Source organism: Lepisma saccharinum, chromosome 2 (genome assembly GCF_977018435.1).
Source record: "Lepisma saccharinum chromosome 2, izLepSacc3.1, whole genome shotgun sequence".
NCBI lineage: Eukaryota > Metazoa > Arthropoda > Insecta > Zygentoma > Lepismatidae > Lepisma > Lepisma saccharinum.
In genome coordinates, this window is record NC_139230.1 from 158,678,514 (window position 1) to 158,701,715 (window position 23,202).

Here is a 23,202-nt window from a genome sequence, read left to right on the forward strand (position 1 = left end):
TTTTTACAGGTCGTATGTAGCTTAATAATAAACTTTGAAAAACGCTTCGACCTGCAACATGTGGAGAAATTTATTCTCTCTTGTACCCCACGTTTTTCTTCAGTAGCATTGCCCATTCCGACGATATTCAAATAAATGCACACACGGTGCTCGCCTTAAGGCAAGCAACCTAACCATACTAACTGAGCGTTGCAAGTATTAGATAAGCCTAGATTCTGACTTGGGCGCCGCGGAGAAATCTTGAAACACTAAGGGCGACGTGAAACAAAAAAAGTTCGGGAAAACCTGTCTTAGGTTGAGTATGATGGAATGCAATGATTGTGTAGGTGGGGATGAGATTTTGGCTTCCTTGCTTTCAATTTTTAGTGCTCACTACTTACTAAGCGCAATCCGTTCATATCCTCTTACTGATTGATCTCCCCTCGGATGATTGTGTACAAAGCCAACGCGCAGACGACAGGACTTCCCACAGAAACGTTCGATCATCAAGGTTTAACGACCCTTGTGTGTCTAGTACTTCACTCGCTCAACTTCAATCACACCTAACCCCGGGGTCGAACTGGGGGATGCAATGCCTAATACGCAACTTTCAAATCGAAAACTCTGCATTCACTCACTTCTAATCCGCTTGGAATGTAGTTTCTGTAAACTTATTATAAATCAATGAAGGGCATGATAAAAGTCAATGGCCTGGTCATTAACGGTATACATACAGCCAATGATTAATTGGGAATGTTAAATATTGGATTATCTTACTAAAAAATCAGTTAGTTTTTTTGTTTTAGAAAGAACCAACCTGCCAATATTTCTATTAGTCTAATTCTATACGTGCATATATATGTAATAATAATAATAAGAGTATTTTATTTCCATTTCGACGTTTGAACTAGATCGGTTCTAAAATTTGTCCAATTCATACATTCTTCCACACCAAGAATAACTTATTGATTTCACCATTTGTACTGTGTTAAAAAAAATCATGGGTGTCTGGAGAGGGGGAGGGGGCAAAGGGGACGTTGCTCCCCACTCCCTGGAAAATGAATGTCGGCCTGAAAACAATATTTCACACATACAACTTCATTTCAGTCAAAGTAATATTCATTAATTATTGTAAAGAACTAAAAAACAGGTAAGACTGGTAGAGATCGTTGTACGAACAATATACCTTCAAACTGAAGCATACCTTCAAACTGAAGCAATGTTTTGAGGATGAAATGCCTTGCCTACTCCCCTGAAAAATTACCTTTATAATTTGAACGGATATATAGTGACTCTTCTGAAGAGAGTGTTTCTTCACAGAGGAAAAACAAACCACTGTATGTTGACAAAATGAGAAATGTGATTGTGTATGTAATGTGTGTACACACATACACATTTACACAGAAAACAGGAAGTGTAGTACAAGGTTGTAAGGAATTAAATTCGCTATGTACCAATATATGCATGCCTATGATCCTGAAATTGTAAAAAATGTATTTTGCTACTGCGGAAGAACAGGATTCTTTCTATTGTTTTGTTACTAAAGTGAGTTATAAAAACAAATTGCTAGATTTCTCTTACTATTGATTCTGTTGTTCATACACATGAAGCACTGAGGAGTCTTGATTTGTATTATCCTACTTGAATCTACAGAAACAATGCCACTTATTAATGAAAAGGAAAAAGATGACTTATAAAGAAATATTAATTTGTACACTGTAGGAAAACGAAATCATTATGGTTATGTTTTGTTAGACAAAGCATAGATAAGATTATGTTCGAGACCCTCTTTCCATAAAACGCGTGCAAACTGTGATATTTGAAAGACTATGCAGTAAAATTCCATGACCTATTCCTGTCCCACCTTGCCATGAATAATTTGTGTCAGTGTCGTACCACATACAAGTCATTACGGCACTGCATTTTTGGAAACAATTATAAGGTGGTGTAAACAGGCAGAAAACAAAAGAAAAAATAATAATCCCAACAGTTTACCTACATATGATCTATTCAAAAGAGTATTGCTTCCAAGAATGAGTTGAAGATATGTGACATTGTTTCTATGGATTCTTTCTGCCCTACTGACGATCTTAATTAAAATTTTATTGGTAAAAATTACCTCCTTCATTCACACTGAAGAATGCCTTGAGCAACTTTGCTATTTGAAGAATGCGATCGTGTAATATGAAAAATAAAAGCTTTCCTTGCCGATTTAAAAATATGGATAAGTTTCATTTTAAACCATTCCACATTATTCTCGCTATTATATGATCTACACCTTGGAAAGTATCAACTCGGAAATCTTCTTGATCATCATCTTGGTGGACTTGATACAAGTAATTCAATTTATCATTCACAACTAATCATCAATACACGACTGAAAAGGACATACATGAATACATCATGCATTTCCACCACCACATTGTATACAACATAAAAATATTTCAGTACATAACTGAGCATGCGCATTCTTAGAATATAAGGAAAAAAAACAGGCAAATAAATATGTGTATTCAATTGAATTGGACTTACCTGATGCACACTTGATCAGACGATCTGAAGTTGCCTATTGTCATGTTAGCAACACAAATAAAACTAATTACATTATGATGAGATGAGTATCTCAACTTGTATCCGAATGCATGTCTTAATCAAGTACTTTTACTTAGGTAACAACTTGCATAAACTAGAAGTTGTTGCGTTCTTTCTTTAATCCGGAAAGAATGACAGATAGCTAATACAAATAGATAATAGACTGCTGGGTATTTTAATTAATATTAAAAAGTAAGCTGCAAAAACGTACCAAACCTTCCAAAACTAAAATAATAAGTGCACAAAAATAAACTCTGGTTATGTCGGCGATATTAAAGCTAATATTGGATTCAGGAAACACACATCTGAATTACACCATGTAACTTTTTAAGAATGTTAACTAGAAGCAAATGATCCGAATGCTGCTTGTTGTAGCTAACTCGCCAACAACAGAGCATTAATAATACACAAGTGGAAATAATACTTTTTTTATGTAACCAAATATTGCTCTTATATAATCAATTATTGCTAATTACTACAGATGATCAACGAATCACGTGAACCTGAGCAAACCAAAATTGCATAAAACAACATGTTATCTACCCTTATGTAGATCTGTTACAGCACACTGCACTACTTTGACACATGCATTGCTGAATTACTCTTGGAACTAGTTTGGTTTATCCTCGCCCATCTCTCTCTCATGCAGTGAATGTGAAAGCAAGAAGCTCCATTACATTATGGTCTAAGCTTCCCTTCAAATGATCTCATTGAATATTCCTGTGTTATTAATTTGTAATGATTCAAATAGGCAGTGGACAACTTAAAACTTCAGAACAATAAATACATGACGTCCGTTGTAAACTAAACGTTCGAACTGAAAGTAAGAATTGTCATGGGGCACGTCACTGTCATCAAAAAAGGTTACTTTAGAATTAGCTAAAAAAAATGACACGTTCATTCGGAAGCAGGTTTGTAACTTCTGGGCGTCTAGCCAGTTGTATATTTCTAATTGTGGAGTGAATGTTAGCCACTGCAGTAATAAAGTGCAGCAAATAAATTCAGTGATCAGATGAACATTTCAAGAACTCATACACTTTATCTGAAATGTATAATGTCTGACAGTAGTTTTTAAGCACTTGGTGGAGGGGGTGCTAATAAGGACCTGCTCGAAGAAATTTGTTCCAGAAATGAATAAACCAAATGAAATCAATGGTTTTCTGGTGAAGGAAGGTTGGAAATTCAAAATCTTGCTCTTTCCTGTCTTTCTGAGCGAATGCTAGGATGATATCTTTAACGAGGACCACGGATGTTTCTTTTTTTCAAAGCAGAAAATATATTGAGAATGTAAACAAGCATTACCAACATCGTTTGAGAAGGAAACACAGTTTTGGTGTTCATCTTTTGCAATTGAGAAAGTTCCATGGTGGTAAGGACGGAATTAATATACCTCATGGCATTCGAACGCGGATGAGCCGACCTCCGTGGTGTAGTGGTTGCATAGCGCCTGGGCATGATCTTGCGGGTGTCCCTTCATCAATTTAATCATATCATCAGTCATCCTCATCTTCGCGATTAGCAAAAAGTGGCAGAAAAGCGAAGCAAAATATACCAAATCAATCGAACGTGGATGAGTTTTGCAGGGTTGAAGAACTTTCCTACATTTTATTGCATACACTGTCAGTAACGCACATAGTCACAAACATAAATCACGACAAGACCAACCAGGATGAATGTTACTCACAGAGATGCCCACCGTTATAGAGTTAGCTCTCTCGATTTCGAAGTTGACTACCAAATGCAAATGCCCTAGCATATCTATGCTTGCTTAATTGGAATATACATGATCGCAAATGGCAAGATAGCACGGTATATGCTGCCCTGTTTAAATTGAAATTTACTTTCACTTCCGATTGTATTACACATACCACACGTGAATCACATACACGGTTGACCAGATCGATTTTTTGTCCTACTTCTCAATCAAGTTTGCGAGAATCCCCACGCATCTGAATCTATACAAAATCACGCAGAAATAAGAGGAAAAAACAGGCGAATAAGAGAAATCACGTATGTATTTTATTCCAAAAAAACATTTTTGGAGATTATGAAATTAATACGTATAGTAAACAAAAATATACATTAATTCAATTTTTCATTAGGGCATTGTAACAAAGAACGTGAAGCCAGTATACTGTGACATTCGACAAAAAATACTGTTTGGCAAGATATAGTTAATGTAGTTGCTGCTCGTATAAGTAGTGAAAAATGCTAATTGAGAAAAAATACAAAACGAAAACATGCTACGAACAGTAGTTACAAAAAAAAGTGCGACAAAGTTTGTTTACGTTTATATATAGGTATACTTATACTAATCCGGACTGCAAAACACAGTTAATCCCAACCAGAAATAAAAAATATCATAATCGAATCTAAAGTTGTTTCGTTGGGTATGAAGCGACAATTGTTCAATTCACATTGATATTTATTGCAAGAAAAACTTTAGCTTAAACTGAATTTGACAGAAATGAGACTTCAGTTCCACAAGCAATCATTCGCGACGTCTATGTACATATTTTTTAACGTTTACATTACACTCTAAAAGATTTTAATAAGGAAAACTATTCAATTTATAATGTAGGTTTCAACAGGTATGAAGACGTGAATATACATTGGTTTTTTGGCATCGCTTTGCTGCTATTTCGGTTATTGCGACGATGAACATGAATAATGAACTGATGAAATGGATGATGGGACAAGCACAATGATACATCCATGCCTGACCAGAGTTTGAAAGAGCAAGAGTATAAAGAGTAATAAAGAAAAGTACTATCGTGTGTTGTGGGCGTGGCAAAAGAATCATTCTGACTCTGCTGATGATCCTTCAATCACACACTTCAAATTAGACCACTGAGTGAATATCTGAGGAAAGCGAAGCGCGTTACACTGACCACTCTGCCACTGAGGTGGGCAATTTGATCTGCTTGTTTTTGTATTTTCACGAACCACTTGTTTTACGTTCCTCTGTCAGCGTAAGGGACCAGAAAGCATGCTTTGGTTTTAAAGGATTTGCTATTTTAAATAAACAACTTGAATCTGATCAAACTGTGAAGCTTCCATCTAGTACGACCCACTTGGTTCCTCTGCGTCAAGTAAATACTAATAACATGTAAACAACCTGGGAAGTTCTGTGTACAATTACAGAAAATAAGATTCTCGTGAAAATTAACAAGCAACACATATGCTGCCAAATCAGTAACATTAGTAAATATTATGGTAACAAAGAAGGAAGCCCTGCTTGTAATTATTTACGGTATAATAAACGATACGGTAAATTGATAATCCTCCTTCATGCAAATTGTGCTACTAGCACCGCGACAAACTCTTACTTTCGTATAAAGTGCTTTCCAGGTATATGAAGAGTAATAAAGAGAAGTACTGCAGTGTGTTACGTAATGTCTGTGACTTTAGTCTTTCATTTATGTGGTAAAAGAACCATTCTGATGTTGCTGATGCCCCTTCAACCCCACACTTCAAATTTGACGACTGAATGAATAAAAGAGGGAAAATAATGGCAGAAGCTGTGTTAAATGCAAATAATGAATATTATGAATACAATGACTGCATAAACGAAACGTTCCCAACGCACTCAAAAGGATTGAAGATTGTAACAGCATTATCTCATTCCATAAATTAATGTCTTGATTCTTCCATCGGAAAGAAACAAGTCGTAGCAATCCCTTGGGTCTATTATAAAATTAGGTGGGGCTGACCTACGATTTTTGCTGTAGGCCATTAAGAGGATCCGTGTGTCAGATTGTTACAACAAATGTGCTGCTCCTTAACATATTAATTACCTGTCAATCTAGAATGGCAGTGACAGTGGAATTACTCTTAAGTATACACAAAAATACACACACTTACAGCAAGATTTGCCAAAACTCGAACTTAGCCCAGAATATAGGTCCTAATGCGGCACCAAACAAACTAACTAACTCTCTAACCTTCTCAAACCCGATGGTTTATGGCTGCAAAAAGCCTTCAATCTGTCCCTATCCTGGGCAAGATCAATCCATTCTTTTTCATCCTTGCTGACTTCCTTTAGGTCCATCTCAACGTTATCCCTCAATCTTCGTCTTGGCCTTCCTACTGGTATCTTACCATCAGGTTTCCCGACAAGAATCCTGTACACTCTTCTCTCCTCTCCCATTCGTGCCACATGGCCTGCCCAACAAAGTCTTCCTGATATAATTATTATAATAATATCCGGACATAAATGCAAGCTCGGAACCATAACTGCATTTACTATGTTCCTACTTGAAAGAACCCAATAAACAACCTCAGTAACCTGTTACACTGCGGTGAGATCGCGCCAAACATTTTCATCATTTCAAGGAAAGTTCCGATACGCCGGAGAGAGAACCTTGGAACTGGTCCTCCTTACCTGGTCAGGACAGCGTAACGCCACGCCAGTAATCGAACCCGGGTCCTCATTGATTACAGAGCAAGAGACGTGGGAAGCAGCATGCCTCGATAGATCATTAACCGACGAAATTGATATTTAACTTCTCCCATCGCACATTGAATTGCTCTCTCTGCGAATTGCACACTGTTATTTACACACATTGATTCGTTACCAGAAATCCTCAGGCGTAAAGGTTAGGAGTACGGAACGGCCTCAATAATTTCCAATACGGGAGTCGGTCACGAAAGCCGCCGCAATAAGCTACGACTCTCGTGCTGTGAACGCACAACCTAAGCGGAAATGCCTTTTCTCCTCTTAATGCTACGAGAGGCCGAACATTAAAGGGATGGCTGACAATATCGATTTGTAACTCGGCGCGCCACGACGGCGCTCACCACAAACGTTGAAGTCCTGGACTGAAAGCTCGACTAAGAATCTACTCGTTTCTATGACTACTTGACGGATGGAGGCGAGGGGTGCTGCGCAGCTATTGCCTCTCTCTTCAAACCACTTTGGTGTATAAAAGGAAATCACCTGAGATGCAATTCAAAGTGCCACTTCATAGGCGCAGCTCAAGCCAAACGCTGCTTCCTTGATCTTGCGCAAAGCATAAACGGATTAAGTTAAAAATTGAAATTTCCTTAAGCACAAGTCTCTAAATACCGGTAGGCTTTGTCTAGTACCTAGACCTCAGCGAAGTGGCATGGAAACAATATTTGGGGTAGGCACAAGTATAGATTAAATAAGTTGATTTTTGTTATTGAGCGTCGCTTTTCTTCCACTTTTTGAGTAATCGTGACGATGATAATGAGTGATATGATGAAAGCGATGAAGGGGCGCTCGCAAAGAACACCCTGGATTCGAACCGAGACCTCTGGCGTCGTAGCGGGATGAAATATAAGGCGCGGTCTGTTCAGTGTGGCTCTGGTTTCAAACCGTTGTAATGTTTATAACACGTATTGACTACATGGATAGACTTCCACAATTTCACGGGGAAAGAGCCTAGTTGCCTTCACTTATTTGGTGGCAACGCCCCTGTTTAGTATTTTAACCACTTCCGGTAAACTCACACTTTTGGTACCTTATTTAACAGTTTCGGGGGAAAATGTGATTATGAACTAGTGGTGCAGAAATAAGGAGTATTTGAGCATTTATTCTCTTCAGGCAATTAGCCAATGTTAAATTAATGTTGGTTTGTTAATCAAGAGTTCATTTCAAGCTTCTGACCCACTGTATGGTCCTTCATCTAATTATCATCATCATCTATCTTCGTTGCGCTTGATTACAGAGGTCGAGAAGCGAAATTAAATAGACGAAAATACAATATCACAAATGAACAGACTTGCGTTGTGGACAGAGTAAAAGACAACAAACATTATTATCATTTCTTACAATTCCTTCCATTCCAATAATGTATGGATTCAGGTAATAAGACCAGAGGGATGAAGATAATTAAAATAAGTCACTGCATTTTTCTGGCAGAGAGAAAATAAATATTTGGTAGAAGATAACAAATCATGTGTGAATACAATTTATAATATAATTTAACTTATAAATTACGTGTTACGAAAATAGGCACTATCACTGCAATGCTGAATTGACACATGTTGTCAATGAGTTGTTTGTTGGCTTTATGTTCATGTCGAGATAGACTAATCGGGACTGCGTCCACAGTTTAGAAGTGGAATTCGAACTCCACCAGGACTCGAGGCTGGAAATCCTTGATGACGAGGTATCTTTTAGCTTGATTTTGATTGGTTTGTTGATTTGATTTACTTTACCTTGCTTTTCTGCCACTTTTGGCTTATGGCGAAGATGAGTGATGATATGATGAAACTGACGAAGGGACACTCACTCACAAAGAACACCCATGCCCAGTCCTAAAAACATTACATTTTTAATTTGATTTTAGAAAAATAGCAAAAAGCTTATTTGCGAGTGTTGATAAGATAAATAAATTTGAGGTAATTAGAATACTTGCAGAATAACGTAACGGGACTAGTTTTGAAAATTACTACTTAATTTGAGTTTGTTTTTAAGTCCACTTTATGTACAGATAGGTTAATTGGGAGTGGACCTACAGTTTAAAGTGGGATCCGAACCACTATGTGCCTCCACCTGGTATCGAACCCGCGACCCAAGGCGACGACGTTACCACTACGCCACGGGGGAAGGTCCTACTACTTAATCTGAAGAATAAGTGGTTTTATAAGTTTCTTTTGCAAATTATGAAAACTGAAGTTTTATGTGAGACATCACCTGACTACCAGACTGCAAAACAAGACGTTCGAATCTCGGGTAAGAAATCAATTCACATAATCATTACCACTCATTCTACTGTAGCGCATGCCACTCGCAATTCCGAAGTGGACTCTAGATTGTTTATTCAAGTTACCAAAAAAAAATGTGGTCCGAGTATCGTTTCAACAAAACGCGCTATATTTATTTCTAAGTGATAAAGCAGAAATGTGCATCGAAAACTCGAGGTAAAAACGTTCAAATATCCCTTCCTAGTTTATTTTCAGTATTACATTGACACCTTTCTATTCACATCGGCGAATTCTTGTAGCAGCTAGCACCAAATGCGCTATTAAGACTTTAGCATAGCCTTTTGCTACTCATTAACCCACTCTAGTAAGCGTTCCAAAATACTCCAAGCAAAATGAGGTCAGTGAACTCGGTTGTAACCTCTCGCTGGCCCTTACCTTTCTCTGAAGGCGCAATGACTGACGTGGCTCGGTGTGACCGTACGCTCACCGCCAACCAGTAGGCATGATAATCGATCTCTGGCGTCATTCGTGTTCCAGGATTTCTGTTTCAGATTTCCTGAAAGAAGTCACATCGTGTAAGCCTGGTTCATAAATGCCCCGTATCCATGCAAATCTTTATCATTGCATTTCGCAGTTTTTGAGGCGAACTTTGACGTTTTAAGTATTTACTAAGCATTAGTTTAATGGCACTAGAAAGCCACGAAAATGTGGAATTTCTTCCTTATCGACTGGAACTTATTACCAAGACAGTCTCCGAACAGCCCTTCGCGATTTGACTATATGATGTAGAAAATGCTTAAATCTTTCATCAATTGTAGAAATACAACCACTTTCATCTAATAATCTTCTACAGTTAACATGGTTTATGAATGAACTATTGGCCTCCTCCATAACGTGTAGGTTACCCATGTCTCCTAGTAATCAAGGGTTCTCGGGTTCGATTCCCGGTGGGGCTGAATATCATCGGTTTCGATGGATCAGTAGGCCCAGTCCTGATAGTCTCTATAAACGACGAACAAACTACAAAAACCTCTGTACTTCAGAGTATAGCGCGGGCTATTTTTGAGATACTTCCTTCCTAGCACGTCCACAATTCAACAACAAATGTATACTATCAGTATGTGATTGTTGTCTCAGTTAGTAGACACAACTTATAATACATCGGCGTAGTTGTAATAATCCTCAGTGAATGTGGCAAGATTTATCAATTGTAACAAACATTATAATTACTGCAATTTTCAATAACAGAACCACAAGATCCAGGCGTAATGTACTAAGAACAGAGGTTCCGTGTTCTAATTTCGAATTAAGTAGCATAGAGTTTCTGTGTGTGCTTACCCTCATCATTCAGTCCATCGCCAATACTTAGTTTAGTGATTAACCTAGAGATGTCAAAAGCGCTGTAGTATGTTTGGGGGACAGTGACATTTTCTTTGCAAACTACCATACACAGATTTCAATACTATTTGTCATACAAAGGCGTATCAACATTATTACACACACTGCAACATTGTAGAAGCACGGATTTCCACATGAAAATTTTTTCCCATCTTATTCATTTGAAGTGAAAAAGCGAGAATACTAAATATCTGCAAATAAGCCTAGTCCTGAAGCATAAATAATTACTTAAATCTAACTACAATCTCAAACATATGGAACCCTGGCCTCCATAATGTAGCACTCCCATTCATATGTCTAAAGCCCTCCTCCAGTTCCTAACTTCTAAAATTATGTTCACATACACTTAAGCCACAAGAACGGGCAAGAAATATTATGAACGCATTTGATATGAAGATTATTTGAAGGATTTTTATGGACGTCAATGCCATTAGGATTATATCCACATTATTAGGGAACATGTTGATTATACAAATTCCACACAATATTTGATTTGATTTTTGTTATTTAACGTTATTATTTCTGCCACTATTTTTGCGACGATGAGGATCTGATAAGATGAAAGGATACTCGCAGAGAACACCCATACACAGGCCGGGATTCGAAACCGGGACCTCAGACCTTTGCATATTCTGGGCTTGAAAAAAGCTATTCAGGGGGGAATAAAGGTAGAGATCATATGTTCTAAAACGCTCACTGTTTGTGTACTTGTGAAAAAGCTAATCAGAAGAGTATAGCAATTAAAACATCTACATGTGATTAGTTTGTCAATGTATTAATATAATACTTCCATATATTATGAAAAACCAGGTCCGCCTACATACTCCTAATATTGAGAAAAGTGCAGAAACCCTCATTATCTTAATATGTGTTGTCTGATGCTGCCAACTAGACGTTCTTCGTTTTACGAGTATAATCTACCAACTACTCAAACGGTGTGCAGAAACGGAACAGCATTTGCGTTCAAGTTATCACAATCATAATTACTCTCGTAAAGCGCATGTGGAAGTGCCAAGTGCCTATTGTTTTTAATCAGACTAGAGCACGAATTACGACTTCAGTACTGAGATTTCTCCTTCAACAAGTACGCGCGACAAAAGTGCTCTGACAATCGGCAATTTGCATTCATTCATTTTTGTTCCTTTTCTCTCTACTAAGCTCAGTTCGTAAGATTCTTATTTGCTCTCAACTTCGAGACGATAGATTTTATTGAATCAATGTTGGACTAGAATTTAACAGTATACGCCCTGTGGTTGTCAGTTTAAAATCTTCAACAGTTTTTGTTTTCCAACAAATTGCGAACTACTGCATTAAAAATTGATTCCAAGCCGACTTCGTCCACAGGTTTTTGGTTCAAATCCGGGGTAGGGTATGATTCATTTCTCGTTGCCTATTTTTTCGAAGTTTGTTTTGTTTTCATTCATTTTATGCTCCGACAGGTTAATAAGGGTAGGACATGCAGTTGAAGGTGAGATCCAAACCATTGTGTAATGGGACTCCAACAGGGATCAAACCCGGAACCCACTGATTACAAGGCGACAGCGATTCTAATACGTCGTCTATTCTTATCCGTTAACTTCCAATAAATGGGAAAATAAGAATAATTTACCCAATTTATGTTAAGTTTTACATATATAAGAAACTACGTAGGCTTCAATTGCCCTATGACACGTGCATGGCCATTATCCTATAAAAATAATGGTTGATTCTAGTGTAATGTAAAATGAACGATGTGTTAAGCCTATATTTAATTTAATTTGCAGCTATACGTTTGCTCTAGATTTTCTTCTCTGTTCGAATTGAGCTGAACATTTGGGGGGGGCGCAAAATAAGAAGGAAACCACACTCCCGAATAGAAATGTAAAACAGTGTTTTCTAGGACTAACCGCAAAGCAATTCATGAATAAAATGTTATGGCTTGACATAAAATAGGAATAAAAGTATCACTGTGTGGGTGAAACAAACGAGTTGAATCCGCCTAAAATTTCAGCCCCTTCTCCTCCATCCCGTTCAAGACACGCCTAAAAATAGACCATGGGTGTGTTCAACACCTCCCGTTTATAATTCACGCAACTGTGCTTGCGGCCCTGTGCCCTTTTCCATTGTATCACGGAAAGAGACAATATCTTTCCAGTAATATATGTGTACACACGCCACGATAATCCATAAATTTTTCATGGTGCCCTTGTAATTTTGGCACTAAATTAACCTTCGCACTTCTGGTTTGCAGTACATGGCCTGATATTTCTTAACTCTCCCGGATGTTATTGTAGAACATTTTCAATGAGCTGGCAATGCTGTTTACTATTCACATCATCTCCTTAGATTTTCTAAACGTCGTTCACTTCTGAATTTAAGTTAACCACGACAGGATAGATCAATGTCGTCGCCTTTTAATCAAGGGATCCAGGCATTACACAGTGGTGAGAATCCCACTTTAATTGTAGGTCCAGTCCCGATTAGCCTATCTGTGCATAAAAACCCAACTCAAAACGAATAACAGGGAAGATGACAAGATGAAGAAACGGAGGGGGGGGGGGGGTAGAAACACGTCGGAGCAACGTCCCAGAATTTGTGTGGATTTTTTGTGCAAAACATGCGGAAATCTCGGAACTTTCGGGTTATTCAACCATTATTTCCTTGGTATTATTTTAAGTAGACACCTCCCCAAGCACATTAAATAACTGCTCTTTTAAAAAGTTCTCTCTCCTTGTGTGTTTCGAGATTTAAGGTGATGCCGTGCACAAATAAATTATTGAACGGCAAACTTTGTCTTATCGCTACTGGTATTCCTTTAATTAACCTAATTTAATTGAATTTTTAAGGCGCGCAAAAGTATTTTTGTTATTTAGAGTCGCTTTTCTGCATACATTCGGCTAATCCCGACGATGAGGATAAGTGATATGATGAAATTGATTAAGGGACACTCACAAAGAACACCCATGCTCAGCCCGGAATTCGAACCCGGGGCCCCTGGCGTCGTAGCGCGCTGTGCTACCTACTCCGCCTCGGAGCTCGGCATAAAACATCAGTGTGTGGTAAAGGGGGGGGGGGGCACATAAAGTGGTCTCTCAGAGACCCCTTTAGATGCATATAAATAGAAGTGGAGCCTTTGCTATATGTACTGTATGTGCACTATCCCTTGGAGCGAAATAATTACACACAATATAATAATATCAATTCGCACGAAAAATAGACAATTAAGTACATTAATTTTTTACAAAGACAAAGGAAAATATTTTCAACGAATATCGCTGTCGATTAGGTGACCCTCACCTTAGGACGTTAACGAAGTTTTACACGTAGGTCTGTCTGTCCAAGTACAAATCAAGGATGACACCACTCTTCCAAATATCTTTATTATTATTATATAATTCACAAACAGAATACTCCCTTGTTGTAATTGACCTTGTACTTACGTTCTCTTTAAATATTTCAATATATAAATCACAATTCCGCCGGAACGTGGAGTTGGTGACACTACCCCTACTCTAGCGGAGATCGAGAACGTGTGGAGCCATACTTCCACACCTCCTGTGTGCCTTTGTGTCATAGTGCAATGCACAAGGGAGAGCTTACCGTTCACAATGTCTACATAGCGGCTCAGAAGGCTCACATTTACAAGCGGAATATATTTCCAATCGGCTTCCCAATGAAGCAGAATGATTCACGATCAATACCACGTTACGCCATTGCTAGTAGAGTAACCGTACAATGAAACATTCTAGTCAGTTCTTAGTCGTGATATCGTCAATGGTTCAGTTGGACCAACCCGAAAAAATAACGCGGCTTGAGGAAGCTGCAGTGGGTGTCTCTCTTTTAGCTATCTACCCCTAACAAAACGGAACTTCCTGTAACGAACATCCCCTATGAAATACAGCTAAGAAGGGTGGTGAATGCAGCTCGTAAAACACGGCAAAATCTGTTGCGTTGATAACATTTCTAGATACCTTGTAAAAAAAAAAGTAACTACAGCAAGATGTGCTTTCCAAAACTAACCGATTTAAGATTTTTGTGTGTACAGAGAGTGAAAATTAAGAAAAAGCACCAACCCTTCATTAAACAAACTTCAACAGAACATTTTCGATTTGCCTATAGCATACAATGACAATACTTTCATTGTACGCAGAGGATTCCCGTAAAAATTCCCAGAAACATCAACATGGATATAACAAACAAAAGGGCATAAATGGGTTACAATTTCCGTGGTTCATAATCTCATTTGTTAATTCATTCGAACAATACATGATATGGAGTGCATGTAATGCTCTCTAATGTCAAACATCACAGGCAAGTTAAATCATAAGAAGAAATGGATGGGAAGGATGGGGACTAATTTGAAATTTTTCCATTCTAATTGGGGTCTTGCGCTACTGTTGCCAAGCCAATGTAGCCCCTCCCCCTACTTCTATCCCGCTACATACGAAGTATTACAGTCACGTTAAGTTCGGGAAACCAAAACATCAACATACAATATACAAACTAATTATGTATGTGAAACAGCTGACTTGTTTCACCGTCAAAGCTGGCGGAAGTTCTTATCTCTCTCTATTATCGTGCCTGATGACCACGTGTCCAAACATATTTGCGGGGATCAGAAACAACGCAGGGAAAAGGTAACGTCAATAGGGCTTTGGATTGTTCGATTAATATTAGATATTATTGTCTCCTATAACTGAAAGAAGCATCTCAGCATTGCATGGTAGGACTGTGAGTAACCTAGAGGGAATAAACGACCTTGTGTTTGATTTAGCAATCATTTTGCCAATTATCAGAAAACGTATAAAGTAAGGGATTTAGTTGGCATGTTTTATTAATATACAACCAGCAGTCTATTAACTAACAACGGATAGAAACTAATGCTTTAAAAATCTATATAAAACAGGTAACACCAGCGTTTAAGTAAAAAATCCTATAAAGGAATTTAAAGGTACTTTTTGTTTATTCTTATACACATTATGTGAGAGTATGCAGTCTATCTCGTTTATGTTTTTCAAAAAAACTTGTGAATTAATCACAATTAACTACACGAATAAATTAAAATTAATCTCCGAGAGTGCTGATTCATTAAGATAGCATTCATAAGGTAATACCATATATCTGAATCTGATACCATATATGGGACGTGTTGCTTTCTGGAATCACAACAGCACTTACGTCAAAATCAAATCCACACACTACGAAATCAAAGTAAGTGCACGTGACCCGGCAGGTGTCCAATACCAGTAAACTATTAGAGGCAACGTCTCAACACACGTCCCAATTATATTGGATCTTACTATTAATTTAAAATAAGCGCTTTCCTAATATAACGGAAGACCCTGCGAACGACTAATATTTCAAAATGAAACAAGCCGTTAATGTTACGTGTGAAAAAAGGAAAAAAACTGACGTTTCATTACCTACCTTGCATCATGGTTCGTAAAAAATCCTATATTTCCAAATTATCCGGTAACGCAACAAATGGAAAGGTATTTTTTTTTCTTGTTTTTGCACTAGTTGTTTTCCTTTTTCTGAGGCACTACACTACAAGCACTCACAAGCTAGACCAGACGTTTTGATTATAGGTTGTTTTCGAAAGTCCGTAACTGGTTATAGCTATTCTACACCACACACTTTCATTCCATATCCTTATCTATAACCTCACTGGATCTTCCTTTTCACTTTTGTTCGATCATATAATGCATTTTTCACACACTTCCGTCCTGTACATTACAGGGTTTTTGTAATTCACGACCTTCAAATAAGCTACAATAACTATTTGAAATCACCGAACTGTTACGATCTTCTGCCACCTTACGTGTAGGATTTAACATAACTTCGATGACATTTCTACGCACATATTTAACGTTGCCTTATCTTACACACATACGATGTATACTCTTTACACTTCCCTTCCATAGACGTAAGTTATTCTCATGATAGAGCCACTAAAAAAAATACACATACCCTACACACTAGCTCGCCGAATCCCTGTCAACACGGGCGTTATACTACTCTCAGCCGCAGTGCATAGTGGGAAGCTTCCATCTGTAATCACTTCGCTACAGAGCATGAGCAGTAAGCTAGCCTCGCAACGGGTACCTCACAATTGCTGGTCGTAGCGAGCCGAGAGAGGGCCGTGGAAAAGGTATTGCTGACAGGGATGAGTAATAAATTGTGCTTGTTGGTAGTACGAGGGAACCTATTTAGTCATTGTGAACTTTGTGTAAGTGCCAAAACTTTGTTCCTAGCTACAGTAGAATTTTCCTCAATGGTCATTTTTCGAAAAGCAATGTAGCAAGGAAAATAATGTGGCCAGCTGGTGCGTGTGACCTTCTTCCTGCTCTTCAAGTGTGCGAACTGGAATTAAAAGAAGACAGATTGAAAAGTAAAAAGTAGTTAAGACTTTGCCTGTTGGATATAATTGAAGAGGCAAGATTCTCAGATTCTCATCATATTTCTTTCGAAGTGTGAAATAGAACTATTTTTACAATAGAGCCCACTTATTTCCTTCTTTGTCAGTAAAAATAACATTTCAAACAACTTACCTTAGGGTAAAAAGAAAAAGTACAGTAACAGGAAACAGAAACTAGCAGTACGAGACACTAATTCCTTAGTACAATAATTCAGTAGGCCGAAAAAAAAAAAACATATTCCTTGCACAAAATGCAAGCAACATTTGAGTTTACGACTAGATTGTACTTATTTTATTTTCTTACAATTTCAACCAAATAAAATATAACTTGTTTGTTTGATTCTTTCGTTAGATGACCTTCGTATTTGTATTTTTGTTATTGTGCGTCGCCCTTCTGCCACCAATCGCGGCGATGAGGATGAGTGACGATTTGATGAAATTGGCACTCGCAAAGATCACCCATAACTAGGCTGATACTCGAACTCGCAAACTTCAGTGGCGAGACGAAAGTCGACCAGTCGAAAGCTCGGCAGTAGGTAAGGCACGGAAGATAGTGTCCTATCTATTTCATGAATTCATTATTAGATATCGTCTCATTTACAAGCGCCGACTTAGACTGGGCAAGGCATTACCTGCCCCTACCCCCTCCAATTTGAAGTCGGTGCAACTGCCATTTGGGCAGTAACTGGGGCAGTTGCTCCACTCTCTTTTCTTGGGCTGGTGACTGTTCACACACATTTTACTCGTTTCTGGAAGAACGCGGTAGTAGAATGAATCCTATTGTGACCATTGACGTCGCTATCACGGAAAAAGAAAGAACTTATCTCTCTTTTACCGTTTTTCTTTTAGCGTTGTTTCTCTTACTCTTGTTTCTTCCCTACGTGTTCTTTTCTAAATGAAATGCAGCAAATTCTGTTACTGTTATGTTCTACAATGTCCGTAAGCTCCCTAATTAAAATATAGATACATGAACTGTATTTTTTCTTATCAAAACGCTTTATTTTATTTTATCTCTGGCGTATCCTGTTTTATTTATTTGTTTCTCTAGTGTCTTTTCCGGTTACACTCATGTATTTTATAGATCCAAAACTTTATACTACAGATTCAGAGGTGCCTCCATCTGGCGTCTGTACTCGTCATCCAGTCTACTCGACTGTTGATTGTATGCATGTTTATGTGTGTGTGTGTGTGTGTATATATATATATATATATATATATATATATACACACACATATGTGTGGGGGGGTGATGGTGTGTGTGTGTATCAGTGGCGTATCCTGGTTTTAACTAGTGGGTAATCTCCGACACTTGATTCATCCACCCACTTCTGAAGTCTCCCTGCAAATTTACCTCAACATCCATACAGGATTTATGAATATATGTGATAAAAATGTTACCTTATTGTTGCGACCACTGTCGAATAATTGTTGTGATTGCACTTGCAGTTAATCTACGTTTAGAATTTCAAATAATAAAACAGGAAAATATAATAAATCTATAAGAAAAAACCTGTAACAAAGAATATGAAAGGAATGCGGTAGTGAAAAAAAACCGTCAATATTAATTGAAGTCTAAAATTCAAGTTACCCCAGTGTCCAGTTACTCGTGCATTCCCGATTTTTGTTTCTATACATGGAAGTTTAAGTTCAAGACCTGTGTACAAGAGATGTTACTGGCCTACCTACATTAACTATTTCCAATTTCTCCGGAAAAGATCCCGTTCCAAATATTTTCACACGCAAATATTGTATTATATCCATTGCCTTTAACTTCAGTAAACACAGCACTAGCACGAATACTAAACCACTAACAGCTAAACAAATATTACATTTTCGAATCGCTAATAGGAACAACAGCACAAAGCCACCTACAACACGCATTCAATTCCCTGCGCCAATCTTCTATTGTGGTTCCTTACTCCTTGACTCAGAATTAAATTCCCTATGGATGCTGAAAAATTCCCTTTCCCAGCTTTAAATTCCCTGCGATGCGCAAGGTTCTATAAGTTGGAATCATTGCTTTTTTTGTTTATATATTTTATTCATACATCTTTTATCTTTATGATCATTATTAATCTAAAGCGGGGGAAAAACAACTTAAATTAACTAATTTATGTGTACGTAATAATTTATTTCTGATAGCTTTCCCTTTTAAAAATTATTCATTTCTGTGAAAGAAGTACTGGTTTTGAAGGCTACAAAGAAAGTAATCACGCATCTTAAAATACAAAAATGAAAAAAAGTAAGCATATAGTTTAATTATTTCATTAATCGATTGATTAAATTGTTATTTGACGTCGCTTTTCTGCCACTTTTGGCTAATCACTACGAGTGATGATATGACATTGATGAAGGGACATTTACCAAGAACACCCAGACCGGTATTCGAACCCTATAGCTCTGGCGTCGTAGGGAGCTGTGCTAACACTCCGCAACGGAGGTCGGTGTAATTTCTTGAATTTTTAGTTCAAATTTTAATTTATTTAATTACCTTCATTTTCAATATTAAAGTTTTTTTTCCTTTTACAATATCTGTTGAAATAGCAGAGATCAGTAAGACAGAAGCAAATGTAAAATGAGAATTAACATAGAATTGGTTCGCAAATGTTGTTCAGATTTCCCTGTTTCTCGCGCATTTTCAGATGTATTTTCTCTACTTTCTTTTTCAGTACGCACTTTGTGAACCCAGAATTCTGTTTTTTCCCGAGAAATTTCCCTGTCGTAAACAACACAGCTCCTACGATACAAAGGCCATCGGGGAAGAATGGCAGAAGAGGGTGCCACTGCCAGCCGAGGGAATGGCAAAGGCTCTGGGGTGGAGAGTGCGACCGATGGACTCTCTCCAGAAGGAGCTTACCCTTGCCACGGAATAACCGCGCCTGAGAAGCAGTGTTTCCTTCCCCTCCCGTCAAGGGATTTAAAGGGAGCCGGTGGAATCTCACCCTGACGTCACCAGATTCCACCAGCTGGAGAAAAAGCCTCACGGACATTCCGCGGCAAACGGTTGAAAACATTTGCGCGCTGGAAGCAAAGAAATATGTGACAAAGATTGGTTCGGAAGAATATTGTGAAGAAATAAAAAAAACAACTTTTTAAAAAATTATAGCCGGGTCATCTCCGATTACCTAGGTGACCCAGAGTATACGCCGCTGGTGTGTATGTGTAAATATTATTAATATCTAGAAAATTTATGTTTTCATTAATTGATTTAATTTATTTTACTTCGCCTTTATCCACTTTTGGCTAATCGTGAAGATGGGGATGAGTGATGATGTGAGGAAATGGATGTAGGGCCAAAAAAATAAAGGAAGGGAACCCCCGAAAAAATACCCTCCTCCACCCACATACATTCGGAGGTATGCACTATTGTCCCGGTGCCTTAAATTATACCGGAACGTCAGTTACGCGAAATATTTACCGGATTCTCCCGTTTATCTTTGTTCTTTGTCCTTTATTTGTAATTTCCATTTTTTTACATGATGGTATGATTTAATTTCATACCAGAAAGATTATTCGGAGACCAGAATAACCATTGGTTTACATATGATGCTCGCACGCACACACATTTCTATCGTTAAAATAAAATGTTGTTACTTTTATTCTCACCAATAAAAAGGTTGCGTACCGCCAGAAAAAACACTAACTAACTATATATATATATATATATATATATATATATATATATATATATATATATATTCAAACCCACTCCCAACACATAAACCTAATTGCAATTGCGGAATAAAGCCAGCTTTCGTGACGCAGTGGCCCGTGTTACGCGCTACACAGCCACACAGCCCACGTTCGGATCATCCTAGAATCACTTTTTTTATTTTTGATCCTCGGCCTGGCGATTATACCCCAGACGTGGAAGCGAGACGTACGTACAATATCAGAAATAGAAATAAAGGATTGCAAAATAGTTTTCACGTGCTACCTTTTTAGTATTTTTTTTTCGCCATATATGTTGCATCTTGTAATTGCCTTTGCCTTTCTCTCTTCTCCAAAGCATTTTTCAATCGATCGAATTTGGCAAAATTTGGCAAAATTCAATTTTGGTCCATTTAATGTTCAGATATATGCTATTCGGAACTTGGCCCACAGTTTAAAGCGGAATCCGAACCACCACACTGAAATGCCCATTTGATTTAACTTGATTGATTGATTGATTTGTTGTTTCAAGTCCACTTTATGCACAGATAGGTTAATCGGGACTGGACCTACAGTTTAAAGTGGGATCCGAACCACTATGTGCCTCCAGATTTAACTTGAGTTGCCGACCACCGTGGCGGAGTGGTTAGCACAGCGCGACACGACACCAGGAGTCCCGGGTTCGAATCCCAACCTAGGTATGGGTGTTCTTTGCGAGCATCCATTCATCATTTTCATCACATCATCACTCATCCTAATCTTAAAGAATGGCAGAAAAGTGAAGTAAAATAAGCCAAATAAATCAAAATCAATCAATCAAGTTTCATGTCTAGTGTCAGCAAAACCAATATTTCTGAAACACTCTAAAAACAATGCATAAATATGTATGTCGGATAAGAAACACTTAAAAAGGCACTGTTGGAAGATATTTTGTGGGCAGCGGGGAGCATACATGAGTGTCGATTACTCACACATAGGATTTTTTTTCTGTGGTGGGCTCTAAAAAAATATTTTTTAAACTAACAGAGAAAACGCTTACGTGGCATGGTGTTGAATACATGACTAAGCAGGGTATTTTTCTACGTACTTCTCGACGCTCTCGACGTTGACATCATTAAGAACAATTGGTCACGTAAGGAAATTCTTGAAACGTGAGTTGGAGCGGTTTTGAAATGTGCCTGGTTGAGAGTATTGTGCTTAAGACGAAAACAACATTTGGTGTGCATATTATGCCACTCATAGTGTTTAAACAAAATTTATCCTTCTCTCCTCCTCTTTATGTTTCTTATATCTCTCTCGTTTTCTCTCTTTTTTTCAATTTTGCTTAGGCGTAGTATCCCTTACTCCATTTTTCTTTTCTTATTCTCTTCCCTATTCCCTTATTTTCTCTTTTTATTCCTTCTTATAACCTCTCTCTCTTTCCCCCTTTTACTATCTTACTAGCACTCGTGTTCTTTGTGAGTCTCCTTTCATCAATTTCATCATATCATCACTCATTCTCTTTGTCGCGATTAGACAAAAGTGACGCTAAATAATAGGAATCAAATCAAATCTTGCTCCCCACTCTCTCTCTCTCTCTCTTTACTTGCTAACGATGCTATGGCGCCTGTACTCACAACCAGTATAATTCCCTGTGGGGCTCGTGTCGTGGCGTCCTCATGCGACATCTTACCCTATCGCTAGTCATCTCCATTGAAGCGATTAACCAAACGTGGCATGAAAGCGACGTAAAATAAACTAAATCAACCAATCAATCACTCTGAAGCATGCCTTTATAAAGGTAAAGTTCCCCGTGAATATAGCATGGTCCCATGAAGGCACATTAAGGGGGCACATTGTCGATATCGGCCATTTTGGAAGTGATGTGATCAGCACCACGCTCCGGCTGCCTTTACCTAATCCCCTCAGGGTTGTCCCAGGTATCCATTGATTTAAGGCTGGGTCAGCCTTTATGATTTTATTTATTGAAAAAAATACAGCTTTATACCCATTTACAGTATTCGTAGAAAGATAACAGAGTAGTGGATATTAATCGCCCCTCTACTGCATTACTACATTTTTCACACGTAAGAAGCTAACACATTCTGGAAAGGTGGAGGCATATAGTGGTTCGGATTCCACTTCAGTCCCGATTAGCCTTCTGTGCATAATGTGGACTTAATAAAAACAACATTCTGGAAAATATAACGCCCTCATTATTAAAAACCATACACTATAATTTCGAAATATATTGTATGATTAAACAAATGCCAAATAATGAAATAACGCAAGCAGGGTGGAGCAGGAGCGAGGGAGACCGAGGAATGGAGGCAGAAAAGGGGGTGGTAAAAATAAAAGTCACTTTTAAATAATCCAGTACTCAAAATAGCTCCGACCCAATTTCCTTTAAAAGTGGCTATTAGCACTTAGTCATAACATTAAATCAAAAGTGAATGATAACTATTACTAAAGCTTGATGTAGATTTGGCCATTTTCCGAGTATATTCAAATAAAGAACCCTCAACCCTGAA

At 38.0% G+C, this 23,202-nt stretch overlaps 1 protein-coding gene across 7 annotated transcripts in view; it reads right to left on the minus strand.

Annotated features, from left to right (window-relative positions):
* Window positions 1–16,672, minus strand: part of p120ctn (adherens junction protein p120) — a 273,656-nt gene extending 256,984 nt beyond the window's left edge. For 6 of the 7 annotated variants that reach the window (XM_083117643.1, XM_083117639.1, XM_083117642.1 and 3 more), the window contains exon 1: window positions 16,051–16,672. The gene's annotated coding sequence lies outside the window, so the exon portion shown is untranslated. The remainder of the gene's footprint in view (window positions 1–16,050) is intronic. The other variant, XM_083117638.1, reaches the window with a different exon arrangement.
* Between the last annotated feature and the right edge of the window lie 6,530 nt (window positions 16,673–23,202).